The sequence below is a fragment of the Ambystoma mexicanum genome, chromosome 5q, assembly GCF_040938575.1.
Source record: "Ambystoma mexicanum isolate Mex_15411 chromosome 5q, UKY_AmexF1_1, whole genome shotgun sequence".
Taxonomy (NCBI): Eukaryota; Metazoa; Chordata; class Amphibia; order Caudata; family Ambystomatidae; genus Ambystoma; species Ambystoma mexicanum.
Window position 1 is genome coordinate 858937020 of NC_090933.1, and position 11331 is coordinate 858948350.

The 11331-nt window shown below is 38.2% G+C and overlaps 3 long non-coding RNA genes across 3 annotated transcripts; 1 reads left to right on the forward strand and 2 right to left on the reverse strand.

The window, feature by feature from the left end:
• Nucleotides 1-221: 221 nt before the first annotated feature.
• On the reverse strand, nt 222-686 carry LOC138498647 (uncharacterized). The gene is made up of 3 exons (XR_011278805.1): nt 607-686; nt 374-471; nt 222-278 (listed from the first exon to the last, which is right to left on the reverse strand). It is a non-coding gene; the product is annotated as an uncharacterized lncRNA (long non-coding RNA).
• A 4155-nt stretch (nt 687-4841) lies between these two features.
• Nucleotides 4842-5306, reverse strand: LOC138498648 (uncharacterized). Its single transcript, XR_011278806.1, has 3 exons — nt 5227-5306; nt 4994-5091; nt 4842-4898 (listed from the first exon to the last, which is right to left on the reverse strand). It is a non-coding gene; the product is annotated as an uncharacterized lncRNA (long non-coding RNA).
• Nucleotides 5307-10604: 5298 nt separating this feature from the next.
• LOC138498649 (uncharacterized) lies at nt 10605-11069 on the forward strand. Its single transcript, XR_011278807.1, has 3 exons — nt 10605-10684; nt 10820-10917; nt 11013-11069. It is a non-coding gene; the product is annotated as an uncharacterized lncRNA (long non-coding RNA).
• Nucleotides 11070-11331: the final 262 nt, after the last annotated feature.

An 11331-nucleotide genomic window follows, 5' to 3' on the forward strand; every position in this document is an offset into this window, starting at 1 on the left:
TCTAAAAAAATTAGGAGCATATGGTGGTCTAGCTGTTAGTATTTAACCTAAGCTTTGGGTCCTGTAGTTTATCGTAGGGTATTAGATCTTGTTAGATCTCTAGCTATTTCTGTGCAATCTAGTTAGACTCATAGATTGCCAACTCAACATGTTTCAGTCCTCTATATCGGGTGTAGGGACTTTCTTCAGGAGTAGTCTTAAACATCCATATTGAGTGATCAGTCAGATTGTCTGGAATCTTCTTTAGATGAAGAGTCTTTAGTTAAAAAGAGAGGTGACTGTTGACAAAACCAGAAAACCAGAGTCAATATTATATAGTATTCTGGTAACACAATTTAGGGTGTTATGAAGCGGAATTAGATAGATAAATTACCTTTCCGTTCTTGTGTAGGGGCTCCCTTTGTTGGTAGAGATAAATCCACATATGTTGGACACGTTCTCTTGGGGGAATATGTATTATTCCTTAGGTACCTGAAATAGGTTAAATAAGGGAGTCATTAGATCCGTTTTTCTCTTTGGGTCGGGATTAGCCAAAGTCCTACATAAATAACCTAATGTTGATTAGTAGCCATGATGTAATTGGCGTATATTGCCTTTCATTCCTACCTTTTCAGGCGTGGGTAGGGTATTTCTTTCTAGTCTCTACCGGACGCTTGGAAAGTCGTCGCTGCGGGGCGGGCCATTTGATATTCAAAACTCGTGTGCGGCGTCTAGAGGGTCAAAAGTACCTATTAGTTATGCCGTTGTGTCAAATGTTATAATGCGGAAACCTGTTGTTATTATAAAACTGTTTACCTTTGTTTCGCGGCAAAATTGCGTGTTTGTGCCCTTTCCTGGTCAATCCCTTGTTCCTAACTTGCGAAGGGTGTTCTCCTGGGCGGTCTGGTCGATGAGCCGCCGAACGTCTGTTGGTGCCATTGGGAAACCTGAGTAGGCTGCCATGTTGGGTGTATAAATACATGAGTGCCTGGTTCTCTGTGTTAGTCCTTCTTTTGTGGTGTTGTAACGTCCTACGAGGATAGCTGGCTAGTGTCTTATTTTACTGGCAATCAGGTTCGGTGTAGTGAGAAACATTAGTAGATTTCTAGCAAAGTAGTTCTATTGGATGTCGTTTTTTCCAAATAATTCAGAAATGAGTATTTAGATTTTAAGCCATTCAATGGACTCGTTAAGTCCTTTCTTATCACTTTGTGTTATAAAGATGAGTCTTTGTTCTTTTTTAAGAAGAATTCTACTTTTAGTATGGTGATCGTTCCCTTTGATCATTAGCAATACGGTCCATTTGAAATCTTCGTATCCGTGTTTGGCTTCTGAAAAATGTTTTACTAGAGGGGCATTTACTGTTTTGTTCTTAAGACAGCTTTTGTGTTCTTGCATTCTTACTTTTACTTTTCTGTTTGTTTTTCCTATATAATGTTTGTTGCAGGGACAGGTAATCATATAGAGGACATATTCCGAATTACAATTTGTGAACTTTTTTTGTTTCCACATTTCTGGTAGTCCTATATCTACTTCTTTAGTTTTTTGTGTTTGTTTACACATCATACATTGACCGCATGGATAATGGCCCACAATTGGGTCGTAGCCCCAAATTTGTGTGAGGCTTGGCGTAGAGGGTCTAATAGTCTTTAGTTTGCTATTGCTCACTCTGTTACCTATAGTGGCTGATTTTTTATATGCAAACATAGGTATTGGTATTGATGAATTGCCCTTTTCAAAGATTTTCCATTGTTTCTTAACTATTTGATTGATTTTGAGACTCAAATTAGTGAAGGTATTCACACATACAAGGCGATCGTTGGTAGGTTGTTTACACTTATCTTCCAATAAGGCGTCGCGGTTGTTATTGAATGCTCTCTTTGCGGATTTCCTCACTAGTTTTTTAGGATACCCTCTTTGTCTAAGTTTTGCAGCTAGGTTCTCGGCTTCTTTTTCAAATGCTGGTTTTTGGCTGCTATTCCTTTTTAGACGTAAAAATTGGCCATAGGGTAAATTGTCTCTTAAATGTTTAACGTGATGGCTTTCGTAATGTAACAGGGAATTTTTCTCTGTGGGTTTGTGGAAAGGTTTCACTAGTAGTCGGCCTTCTTCATGATAGATAGTAAGGTCTAAGAAGTCGATCGAGTGTTTTTGAATGTTGATAGTAAACTGCAGATGTCGATTGCAGCTATTAAGCCAGTTGAGGAATTCTTCAGCTTTTTCTGCTGTTCCTGTCCAGACCATAAGTATATCATCAATATACCTTGCCCACGATTGAATATTGTCTTTAAATGGGTTTGTCATGTAAATGTATTGTTTTTCGAAAAATTCGACAAACAGATTTGCTAGGCTGGGGGCCATAGTGGCTCCCATTGCTGTGCCCTCAACCTGTTGGTAAAAGGTTTCGTGAAATTCAAAATAATTTCGTGTCAGTGCAAGTTCTATGCACCAAAGGATGAATGAACTTGGTACAGGGTCGTTGTCTAGTCTGTTGAGTAGAATTTCGCTTATTGTTTCTAATGTGGCTTGTTGTGGAATATTGGTGTATAAAGAAACAATGTCTAACCCTATTAAGTAGGAATTCTCAGGGTTATATGGTAGATTTTCATACTTAATTATCACGTCTTTGGTGTCTTTTAAGTATGATTTCATTTTGACCACGTAGTCTTTCAGATAGTGGTCCGCAAATTTAGAAAGAGGTTCCAAAATGGAATTAATACCCGAAACTATAGGCCTACCCGGTGGATTAATTAGTGACTTATGTATTTTGGGTAGGCAGTAGAATTTTGGTACGCTGGGTTCTGGATTGTTTAAAAATGCCCATTCTTGTTTGCTGATCCAGTTCCTTTCTAGAGCTTTGGTGGTCTTCAGTTCTATCATTTGTTGTAAATCTTTAGTGGGATCCTTACTTAGTTTTTTGTAATAGTTTCCATTTGCTAGTTGTTTTTGACATTCTGCAATATAGTCGTTCTTATTGAACATTACGATCGCTCCGCCTTTATCAGCTCTCTTGATGATAATTTTGTCATTAATCGCTAGTGATTCCATGGCTAGTCTTTCTTGTGTCGTTAGATTATGGTACATTGGTATATTCTGTAGTTCTAGCTTGGTAACATCTGCCAAGACTTTCTTCTCAAAAATTATTGATTCTGGAGAATAAGTGTAAGTTGGTGGACAGAAGGTTGAAGGATTCCTTAGGCCTGAATGGTTCACTGTATTAGGTTCTTTTGGTATGGCTGGTTCTGTGGCGAAAAACTCTTTAAGTCTAATCTTACGCATGAATTTAAAGAATTCTATGCGGAACTGGAAAGGGTCGTGTTTATTAGAGAATACAAACCCTAAACCTTTCTCCAAAAGTTGTTTTTCAGTGTTGGTTGGTTCATAAGTAGATAGATTGACTAAAAGTTGTTGCCGCTTCGGAGGTATCTCTGGTCTCCGTTCCGATTGCCCCTGTTGGGGCCTTTGTATAAAAAAGGTTGTGTGCTTGGATTCCCTCTTCTTTGTCTAAAGTTCGGGTTTCCTCTTCCTCTAGTTGGTGGATTACCGGAAGGGCCTGGGTTGGTATTATCTGGGTCATTACTGGAGTTACTCGAACTATATGATGTAGCTCTAAATCTAACTCGTCTATTTTGGCGTGGCTGGCCATATGTAGGTATTGCTTGTGTTTTATATCCATCTTTAGTGTAGGGGTATGCTTTCTCATGTGAGTAGTTGGCAAGGTCTTTTTTAAGTCTTTGTATTCTTTCTAAGGTGTTTGTTTGTTTGAAATCTTTCATTTCTTTGTCGATTTCTTCTATTCTTTTCTTTAATGCATCTAGAGCGATCAGTTTTTTAATGTCGTCTTCTAATTTTTTAAGGTCGATCTCTATTTTGCTTGTGGTTTCTTTGGCTGTGTCTATTATGAGTATAAGCCAGTCTCTCCCGCAGCGATTCGCAATATAGCTCCATTGTAATACGAATTTAGGGTTATCTAGAAATAGTCGTGGTTCATTTGGTACAGTTAACCCTTGTGGTAGGGCCTTGTTTTTAAGATATTCTAGCATTATGGCTCCATGTAGTTCTGTTCTGATCAGTCTTTTACGTAATTGGATTATTTCATCCCAATCGTTAAGTTTGTCACTATTTTCTTCTAATTCGCTATTGTTAATGATTGAGACGGCATTCATAAGTGCCGTGGCATAATCATCGCTATAAGCGAGTAGTCTTTCGTCTGTCATTTTGAACAGAGCTAAAGAGGTGTATATCTTAGGTATTTAGTAAAGTCAGTAGGCTCTGGGGTCCCTCTCACACAGAGGAAAGAACGGATCACTACACTGAGTGAGTCTCCGTGACTAATTAGCCACTATAGAAGAGGGAAAAACAATGAGGAGATCCCAAACGTCCACAAATGTGGAATCCTACCTTAAATTTGGGAGAGTTAAAGGATTAGCAATATAAGGAAGGTAGGAAAAGGGAATTGTCAACAGTCACTTATTCTCTAAGTGATAAATTCACATTTAGAAAAGATATAAAAAAACTTTAATAGTAATTATTTTAAGTTAAACATTGTACATATATAGATACACAAAAAATTTCATTTTCAAACACTCTAAAATGCATGCATGGTCAAAACCTTTACAAAGACTAATTAAGACTCGTAGTTCTAAAAAAATTAGGAGCATATGGTGGTCTAGCTGTTAGTATTTAACCTAAGCTTTGGGTCCTGTAGTTTATCGTAGGGTATTAGATCTTGTTAGATCTCTAGCTATTTCTGTGCAATCTAGTTAGACTCATAGATTGCCAACTCAACATGTTTCAGTCCTCTATATCGGGTGTAGGGACTTTCTTCAGGAGTAGTCTTAAACATCCATATTGAGTGATCAGTCAGATTGTCTGGAATCTTCTTTAGATGAAGAGTCTTTAGTTAAAAAGAGAGGTGACTGTTGACAAAACCAGAAAACCAGAGTCAATATTATATAGTATTCTGGTAACACAATTTAGGGTGTTATGAAGCGGAATTAGATAGATAAATTACCTTTCCGTTCTTGTGTAGGGGCTCCCTTTGTTGGTAGAGATAAATCCACATATGTTGGACACGTTCTCTTGGGGGAATATGTATTATTCCTTAGGTACCTGAAATAGGTTAAATAAGGGAGTCATTAGATCCGTTTTTCTCTTTGGGTCGGGATTAGCCAAAGTCCTACATAAATAACCTAATGTTGATTAGTAGCCATGATGTAATTGGCGTATATTGCCTTTCATTCCTACCTTTTCAGGCGTGGGTAGGGTATTTCTTTCTAGTCTCTACCGGACGCTTGGAAAGTCGTCGCTGCGGGGCGGGCCATTTGATATTCAAAACTCGTGTGCGGCGTCTAGAGGGTCAAAAGTACCTATTAGTTATGCCGTTGTGTCAAATGTTATAATGCGGAAACCTGTTGTTATTATAAAACTGTTTACCTTTGTTTCGCGGCAAAATTGCGTGTTTGTGCCCTTTCCTGGTCAATCCCTTGTTCCTAACTTGCGAAGGGTGTTCTCCTGGGCGGTCTGGTCGATGAGCCGCCGAACGTCTGTTGGTGCCGTTGGGAAACCTGAGTAGGCTGCCATGTTGGGTGTATAAATACATGAGTGCCTGGTTCTCTGTGTTAGTCCTTCTTTTGTGGTGTTGTAACGTCCTACGAGGATAGCTGGCTAGTGTCTTATTTTACTGGCAATCAGGTTCGGTGTAGTGAGAAACATTAGTAGATTTCTAGCAAAGTAGTTCTATTGGATGTCGTTTTTTCCAAATAATTCAGAAATGAGTATTTAGATTTTAAGCCATTCAATGGACTCGTTAAGTCCTTTCTTATCACTTTGTGTTATAAAGATGAGTCTTTGTTCTTTTTTAAGAAGAATTCTACTTTTAGTATGGTGATCGTTCCCTTTGATCATTAGCAATACGGTCCATTTGAAATCTTCGTATCCGTGTTTGGCTTCTGAAAAATGTTTTACTAGAGGGGCATTTACTGTTTTGTTCTTAAGACAGCTTTTGTGTTCTTGCATTCTTACTTTTACTTTTCTGTTTGTTTTTCCTATATAATGTTTGTTGCAGGGACAGGTAATCATATAGAGGACATATTCCGAATTACAATTTGTGAACTTTTTTTGTTTCCACATTTCTGGTAGTCCTATATCTACTTCTTTAGTTTTTTGTGTTTGTTTACACATCATACATTGACCGCATGGATAATGGCCCACAATTGGGTCGTAGCCCCAAATTTGTGTGAGGCTTGGCGTAGAGGGTCTAATAGTCTTTAGTTTGCTATTGCTCACTCTGTTACCTATAGTGGCTGATTTTTTATATGCAAACATAGGTATTGGTATTGATGAATTGCCCTTTTCAAAGATTTTCCATTGTTTCTTAACTATTTGATTGATTTTGAGACTCAAATTAGTGAAGGTATTCACACATACAAGGCGATCGTTGGTAGGTTGTTTACACTTATCTTCCAATAAGGCGTCGCGGTTGTTATTGAATGCTCTCTTTGCGGATTTCCTCACTAGTTTTTTAGGATACCCTCTTTGTCTAAGTTTTGCAGCTAGGTTCTCGGCTTCTTTTTCAAATGCTGGTTTTTGGCTGCTATTCCTTTTTAGACGTAAAAATTGGCCATAGGGTAAATTGTCTCTTAAATGTTTAACGTGATGGCTTTCGTAATGTAACAGGGAATTTTTCTCTGTGGGTTTGTGGAAAGGTTTCACTAGTAGTCGGCCTTTTTCATGATAGATAGTAAGGTCTAAGAAGTCGATCGAGTGTTTTTGAATGTTGATAGTAAACTGCAGATGTCGATTGCAGCTATTAAGCCAGTTGAGGAATTCTTCAGCTTTTTCTGCTGTTCCTGTCCAGACCATAAGTATATCATCAATATACCTTGCCCACGATTGAATATTGTCTTTAAATGGGTTTGTCATGTAAATGTATTGTTTTTCGAAAAATTCGACAAACAGATTTGCTCATTGTTTTTCCCTCTTCTATAGTGGCTAATTAGTCACGGAGACTCACTCAGTGTAGTGATCCGTTCTTTCCTCTGTGTGAGAGGGACCCCAGAGCCTACTGACTTTACTAAATACCTAAGATATACACCTCTTTAGCTCTGTTCAAAATGACAGACGAAAGACTACTCGCTTATAGCGATGATTATGCCACGGCACTTATGAATGCCGTCTCAATCATTAACAATAGCGAATTAGAAGAAAATAGTGACAAACTTAACGATTGGGATGAAATAATCCAATTACGTAAAAGACTGATCAGAACAGAACTACATGGAGCCATAATGCTAGAATATCTTAAAAACAAGGCCCTACCACAAGGGTTAACTGTACCAAATGAACCACGACTATTTCTAGATAACCCTAAATTCGTATTACAATGGAGCTATATTGCGAATCGCTGCGGGAGAGACTGGCTTATACTCATAATAGACACAGCCAAAGAAACCACAAGCAAAATAGAGATCGACCTTAAAAAATTAGAAGACGACATTAAAAAACTGATCGCTCTAGATGCATTAAAGAAAAGAATAGAAGAAATCGACAAAGAAATGAAAGATTTCAAACAAACAAACACCTTAGAAAGAATACAAAGACTTAAAAAAGACCTTGCCAACTACTCACATGAGAAAGCATACCCCTACACTAAAGATGGATATAAAACACAAGCAATACCTACATATGGCCAGCCACGCCAAAATAGACGAGTTAGATTTAGAGCTACATCATATAGTTTGAGTAACTCCAGTAATGACCCAGATAATACCAACCCAGGCCCTTCCGGTAATCCACCAACTAGAGGAAGAGGAAACCCGAACTTTAGACAAAGAAGAGGGAATCCAAGCACACAACCTTTTTTATACAAAGGCCCCAACAGGGGCAATCGGAACGGAGACCAGAGATACCTCCGAAGCGGCAACAACTTTTAGTCAATCTATCTACTTATGAACCAACCAACACTGAAAAACAACTTTTGGAGAAAGGTTTAGGGTTTGTATTCTCTAATAAACACGACCCTTTCCAGTTCCGCATAGAATTCTTTAAATTCATGCGTAAGATTAGACTTAAAGAGTTTTTCGCCACAGAACCAGCCATACCAAAAGAACCTAATACAGTGAACCATTCAGGCCTAAGGAATCCTTCAACCTTCTGTCCACCAACTTACACTTATTCTCCAGAATCAATAATTTTTGAGAAGAAAGTCTTGGCAGATGTTACCAAGCTAGAACTACAGAATATACCAATGTACCATAATCTAACGACACAAGAAAGACTAGCCATGGAATCACTAGCGATTAATGACAAAATTATCATCAAGAGAGCTGATAAAGGCGGAGCGATCGTAATGCTCAATAAGAACGACTATATTGCAGAATGTCAAAAACAACTAGCAAATGGAAACTATTACAAAAAACTAAGTAAGGATCCCACTAAAGATTTACAACAAAATATAGAACTGAAGACCACCAAAGCTCTAGAAAGGAACTGGATCAGCAAACAAGAATGGGCATTTTTAAACAATCCAGAACCCAGCGTACCAAAATTCTACTGCCTACCCAAAATACATAAGTCACTAATTAATCCACCGGGTAGGCCTATAGTTTCGGGTATTAATTCCATTTTGGAACCTCTTTCTAAATTCGCGGACCACTATCTGAAAGACTACGTGGTCAAAATGAAATCATACTTAAAAGACACCAAAGACGTGATAATTAAGTATGAAAATCTACCATATAACCCTGAGAATTCCTACTTAATAGGGTTAGACATTGTTTCTTTATACACCAATATTCCACAACAAGCCACATTAGAAACAATAAGCGAAATTCTACTCAACAGACTAGACAACGACCCTGTACCAAGTTCATTCATCCTTTGGTGCATAGAACTTGCACTGACACGAAATTATTTTGAATTTCACGAAACCTTTTACCAACAGGTTGAGGGCACAGCAATGGGAGCCACTATGGCCCCCAGCCTAGCAAATCTGTTTGTCGAATTTTTCGAAAAACAATACATTTACATGACAAACCCATTTAAAGACAATATTCAATCGTGGGCAAGGTATATTGATGATATACTTATGGTCTGGATAGGAACAGCAGAAAAAGCTGAAGAATTCCTCAACTGGCTTAATAGCTGCAATCGACATCTGCAGTTTACTATCAACATTCAAAAACACTCGATCGACTTCTTAGACCTTACTATCTATCATGAAGAAGGCCGACTACTAGTGAAACCTTTCCACAAACCCACAGAGAAAAATTCCCTGTTACATTACGAAAGCCATCACGTTAAACATTTAAGAGACAATTTACCCTATGGCCAATTTTTACGTCTAAAAAGGAATAGCAGCCAAAAACCAGCATTTGAAAAAGAAGCCGAGAACCTAGCTGCAAAACTTAGACAAAGAGGGTATCCTAAAAAACTAGTGAGGAAATCCGCAAAGAGAGCATTCAATAACAACCGCGACGCCTTATTGGAAGATAAGTGTAAACAACCTACCAACGATCGCCTTGTATGTGTGAATACCTTCACTAATTTGAGTCTCAAAATCAATCAAATAGTTAAGAAACAATGGAAAATCTTTGAAAAGGGCAATTCATCAATACCAATACCTATGTTTGCATATAAAAAATCAGCCACTATAGGTAACAGAGTGAGCAATAGCAAACTAAAGACTATTAGACCCTCTACGCCAAGCCTCACACAAATTTGGGGCTACGACCCAATTGTGGGCCATTATCCATGCGGTCAATGTATGATGTGTAAACAAACACAAAAAACTAAAGAAGTAGATATAGGACTACCAGAAATGTGGAAACAAAAAAAGTTCACAAATTGTAATTCGGAATATGTCCTCTATATGATTACCTGTCCCTGCAACAAACATTATATAGGAAAAACAAACAGAAAAGTAAAAGTAAGAATGCAAGAACACAAAAGCTGTCTTAAGAACAAAACAGTAAATGCCCCTCTAGTAAAACATTTTTCAGAAGCCAAACACGGATACGAAGATTTCAAATGGACCGTATTGCTAATGATCAAAGGGAACGATCACCATACTAAAAGTAGAATTCTTCTTAAAAAAGAACAAAGACTCATCTTTATAACACAAAGTGATAAGAAAGGACTTAACGAGTCCATTGAATGGCTTAAAATCTAAATACTCATTTCTGAATTATTTGGAAAAAACGACATCCAATAGAACTACTTTGCTAGAAATCTACTAATGTTTCTCACTACACCGAACCTGATTGCCAGTAAAATAAGACACTAGCCAGCTATCCTCGTAGGACGTTACAACACCACAAAAGAAGGACTAACACAGAGAACCAGGCACTCATGTATTTATACACCCAACATGGCAGCCTACTCAGGTTTCCCAACGGCACCAACAGACGTTCGGCGGCTCATCGACCAGACCCCCCAGGAGAACACCCTTCGCAAGTTAGGAACAAGGGATTGACCAGGAAAGGGCACAAACACGCAATTTTGCCGCGAAACAAAGGTAAACAGTTTTATAATAACAACAGGTTTCCGCATTATAACATTTGACACAACGGCATAACTAATAGGTACTTTTGACCCTCTAGACGCCGCACACGAGTTTTGAATATCAAATGGCCCGCCCCGCAGCGACGACTTTCCAAGCGTCCGGTAGAGACTAGAAAGAAATACCCTACCCACGCCTGAAAAGGTAGGAATGAAAGGCAATATACGCCAATTACATCATGGCTACTAATCAACATTAGGTTATTTATGTAGGACTTTGGCTAATCCCGACCCAAAGAGAAAAACGGATCTAATGACTCCCTTATTTAACCTATTTCAGGTACCTAAGGAATAATACATATTCCCCCAAGAGAACGTGTCCAACATATGTGGATTTATCTCTACCAACAAAGGGAGCCCCTACACAAGAACGGAAAGGTAATTTATCTATCTAATTCCGCTTCATAACACCCTAAATTGTGTTACCAGAATACTATATAATATTGACTCTGGTTTTCTGGTTTTGTCAACAGTCACCTCTCTTTTTAACTAAAGACTCTTCATCTAAAGAAGATTCCAGACAATCTGACTGATCACTCAATATGGATGTTTAAGACTACTCCTGAAGAAAGTCCCTACACCCGATATAGAGGACTGAAACATGTTGAGTTGGCAATCTATGAGTCTAACTAGATTGCACAGAAATAGCTAGAGATCTAACAAGATCTAATACCCTACGATAAACTACAGGACCCAAAGCTTAGGTTAAATACTAACAGCTAGACCACCATATGCTCCTAATTTTTTTAGAACTACGAGTCTTAATTAGTCTTTGTAAAGGTTTTGACCATG